This window comes from Geotrypetes seraphini, chromosome 9, assembly GCF_902459505.1.
Source record: "Geotrypetes seraphini chromosome 9, aGeoSer1.1, whole genome shotgun sequence".
NCBI lineage: Eukaryota > Metazoa > Chordata > Amphibia > Gymnophiona > Dermophiidae > Geotrypetes > Geotrypetes seraphini.
In genome coordinates, this window is record NC_047092.1 from 119,072,125 (window position 1) to 119,076,652 (window position 4,528).

A 4,528-nucleotide genomic window follows, 5' to 3' on the forward strand; every position below is an offset into this window, starting at 1 on the left:
ACAACTGGACTGTAGTAAGACTGGTGATTCCTCCGGCGTGGCTTGGAAAGTGAGGCAGAAAATGGCACCTAACGGAGGAGAGCGCCTCCGGATTTAAACTGCAGCCACTAATATTATTGGATGAAAAAATCAGATGACCAACTTCTTAAAGGGAAAGAGTGAAATTCCCTGGGTACGAAAAGTAAAAATATAAGTGACGATATGTCAGCAAATTAAGCCCCACAGAAGGTACAATTTAGGACTGTATATGCAAAAAAAGGAAATTAATCAAAAATCAGTTCGCAAAAAAGATGAAAAGCTAATATGTAAGTTGCCATTCTATATAATCATTGTGTCCATTAGGAGTTAGGGCCTGTAATTCGAATATCCAATATTGTTCTCTTCTTTGTAACCACTTGATTTTGTTGCCCTGATAGTCAGCAAACAAGTGTTCAATGATGAACCAGCGTAAGTCTCGAAAAGTATGGCCATGTTGAATACAATGGGGGACCATAGGAGAGTTCAATGATTGAGTGTTGATCCGTGACCGATGTTCTATCAACCGGGTTCTGACAGTTCTCTGTGTACGACCCACATAGATCATGGTGCAAGGGCAAATGATAACATAAACAGCCCACATGGATTTACAAGTGGTGTCTGACTTCAGAGTATATAATCTGCCAGTTTTAGGATGTTGCCACTGATTGCCCTGAATGGTAGTATGACAAATGTCACAAGTGTCACTGCATCTGGAGTGACGGCCTTCCCGCATAATGAGACCCCTGTTCTTGCTGTACCTAGAATGAACCAGGTAATCTCCTAAGTTTTTTGCCCGAGAATACGCTATGCGGGGAAAATCCTGGAAGACCGGGTGAAGCTGTAGAATAGACCAATGTTTCCGGATGCTCTGGGCGACACGGGCAGCATGATTAGAAAAAGTCAGTATACATGTGGTACCATCCGCCTCTTGTGTGGGAATCGCCGATAAAAGGAGTTCCCTGTTGGCGAAAAGGGCCCTATTGTAAGCATTCTGTAGAACGTTGTGAGGGTACCCTCTCTCCTTAAACCTGGCGTAAAGTTTCCTCGCTTGAAAGCGGAACTCTTTGATGTCAGAACATATCCTACGGACACGGAGGAACTGACTGACCGGTAAGGACAGTTTTAGTTTTGTGGGATGACAACTAGTATAACTGAGATAGTTGTTGACCTCAACAGATTTTCTGTACACTGTAGTAGTCAGAATGTGTTCTGACTTGGTAACCCATACATCCAAAAAAGATATATGGGATAAATTGGACTCCATGGTGAATCTCAAATTGGAGTCCAATGAATTTAACCAATCAACAAAATAAGATAATAGTTCTGTAGGTCCCGTCCAGATACAAAAAACATCATCTATGAACGTTGGGGAGGTTTTGTTGCACTAATAAATTTAATGACACCATATCAATAGAGCACATTATATTGCATGGATAACAAAGTACATTTCTGCCCAAACAATAATATAATTTACTCATTACACTACCTTTGGCTTTCCTGTTTAAAAACAACCCCCTTTGTTTCTCAACAAACAGCGCTGCAATCAGCTCTTCTTTGAAAGCAAAGAAAGAACAGGAAACACATATCATTATTGCACACATTACTTCATTTCTCAGCACTTAAAAAGAGAAAAAACAGATACACACCTTAACATTCATTTTCCCTTATTGCAAAATGGAGCTCTTCAGCTGCACAAAGCTGACCTCATTGTGACATCATCAAGCTGCACCTTCAAGGTAGTATGCCACAATTAAAAGATGCGCTGGGTGTAGAACTCACAACCTCTGTACAACTAGCACAGCATATTTACCCATAGAGCTACAGCATCTTCTACTTAGGCCCATCTCACCGCCCTTTCATATCATACTTGACTAATCTGCCTATGTATCATCTCATTAGATATCATGTCACATTCAACACAAAGAAAGCATTTATGGCTCACCAGGTTAATGCGCCTGGTCTAACCTCTCACGTTCACCGGTTCAAATCCCACCATCATTCATTTTAATAAGGTCCTAACAGCTTCCTATTAGCTGTTATAACAGGGTCTACATGGTGGACTTTGCCATTTGTAATGTGCACATTTCCCTTTCCAGGCAAACCTATTTTCTCCTTACCATGGCTAGGACATCCTAAGCTGTGATGAGAGGAAACCTTTCCTCTGACAGCAAGATGGCATTTGTGGCTCGCCTGGTTAATGTGCTCTATTATGCCTTGTCTATCTTCTCAAGCACCCTGGTTCAAATCCCATCCTCACCTTCTTTCATTTGTTCCCAACTACAAGTCATTCTAGTAGGAATGTGTTTCTTTTGATGCAATATAGGCATTGGCCAACAGCTATGAGTTAAATCAAACTTCAGAGGGCTTGGACAGGTGTTGAAGAATGATACATGTGGTGAGATGGATCCTACACACATTAGTATTGGTAAATGCAGTTTGGCTTGACAGTTAGGGGGGGGATGTTGGGGTGAGGAGAGTGTTCAGCATGAGAGAGAACAGGTTGCATTAAAAATTAGACAATGGCTGCAGATAATAAAAGCTGAAGCAAAATATTTTTTAAGTAAAGGCATGGCTAAAGAGTTACCAGGTTTCCTGGCTGAAAAATTAATATAAACTATTTGCTAACCTTACTCAAGACTTGAACCCCTGATGTATGGAAGATAAAAAGCAGTGCTTTAAGGCATAGAGCTATAGAGGGAACTTTGCTTAGAACATAGAGTTGCAAGGTGTAGCCAGCTTTTCAAGCTACCTATAGAACACGTTCAAACACACACCCATAGGACAACCAATGAGGTGTGATGGGCGTGGTTAAGTGGATATATGAAGGTCCAGGTGAGTAGAGTTTCCTTTCTATTCTGTCCTATCACTTATGCAGACGTTTGAGACTTTACTCTGTCTTAGTCTTTTAAATTTTCTTTCCTATCTCTGCCTCCCACCTCTCTCTATTCCACAGAGCCATTAACAGCTACATATCATTCTAATATGTTGTTTTATCTTTTCTAGAAGCAGCTTCACAGCACCAGCTTGCTAGTCAGCTCAGATAGTAAGTCCAGGTGAGAATGATATTTTGTAAGCTACTTAGGTGTCCCTATGATAGAACCAAAGAAACCAACCAGCAAGAACTGACTTCTTTTTATGGACTTTCATTGTGTGTATTGTTTATAATAGTTCTGCTTCTGATATCTTCTACTCTCCATTCCACAGGGCTGACAAAAAAGTGATAACACATTCAAGTCAAGGTGTGTTTGTTCTAAGAGCACCCATGCTGTTAGAAATTATGGTGGCAGCAAAATGGATATGTATGTGTTCACACATCTGAGAGGTTTTGCTCATAGAGCTAAAGTTAATTCTTTGTAGAATCAAATTACAGGCAAGTTAAAATCAGTTGATGAATGGTTCTGTGTACTAACTCATTGTTAACAATAGCTCGGGTGTGTTGTGGGGGGGAACACTGCCATTCAGTGGACATCCAATCAGTGTACATGGTTCAGGTGTAAAACTCCTAATGAGTGCCTAATGGGTTAGGCATCTTTATTATAAAAAGGGGTCAGCTGTAGCTGTTTTTTTTAATAAGGAGTCCAAAGTTATGTTAGCACTGTTACTTCTAGGTGTGTGTTGGTGACATTCTGCCACAACTTCAGTGTTTAATTTTGGAGACATAGGTCTTTGTAACATGTTTCTCTCTATTCTTAATTTCAGGTTGACTATGCTCATCACCCCAGTGTGTCTGCCAGACGCCAGAAGAGCAGCTCAGCACCCCAACTTGCACCTGGCCAAACAGTTGTAGGTGAGAAAGCTATATGGTAACCTTTATTTGCTTACTCTACTATTCTTCACTTGACTGTTAGAACTACACCTGAGGTACACCCGAGTCTCTCTTCTGATGAGAGAAATAAATGTTCACAAAGCTAACATGTTTCACTCTTTTTTATTGTTCGCTTCACACAGGTGTCCTTGATGACTTTCAGGGACAATAGTAAATTGATGATAATTTAGGCTTTATAGAACACCATGCCACGCATTCCTGCTGTTATATGCAGTCACTAGTCTTTAAGCCCGTTAAATTAACGGGTGCAAGAATAGATGTGTCTGTGTTTCTTTATCTCTCTCTCCTTGGCTGCTGTCTGTATCCTTCTGTCCCCACCCCCACCCCGAGCAAAGCTGTCTGCCCCTAGCAGACACCTTACCCCCCAATGAAGCCCCCTTTCCCTCTCCCTAACTGTCTCTTCATGGCCCTCTGCTGTCTTCCCCCCCCCCCCCAGAGCAAAGCTATCTGTCCCCAGCACAGTGTGGCCTTGTGTTTTTCCAAGAGGCCAGAGGTCAAGTACCAACAACTAAAATAGGTGAGAATGATGTCATACAACCTTTCTTTGCCCTTGTGATTAATTATCTACACTTTTTTTCCCTTCACAGGTATTTAGTGAGACAACTGTACATGGGTGAGTGTTAAGCTCTCTTTTACAAAGAGAAATTAACCAATCAACACTTCATTGTCTGAATCCATCTTCCT

The 4,528-nt window shown here is 41.2% G+C and overlaps 1 long non-coding RNA gene across 1 annotated transcript; it reads left to right on the plus strand.

Moving 5' to 3' along the window:
• Nucleotides 1-3,019: 3,019 nt before the first annotated feature.
• Nucleotides 3,020-4,528, plus strand: LOC117366550. Its single transcript, XR_004540607.1, has 4 exons — nucleotides 3,020-3,071; nucleotides 3,223-3,257; nucleotides 3,718-3,805; nucleotides 4,432-4,528. It is a non-coding gene; the product is annotated as an uncharacterized LOC117366550 (long non-coding RNA).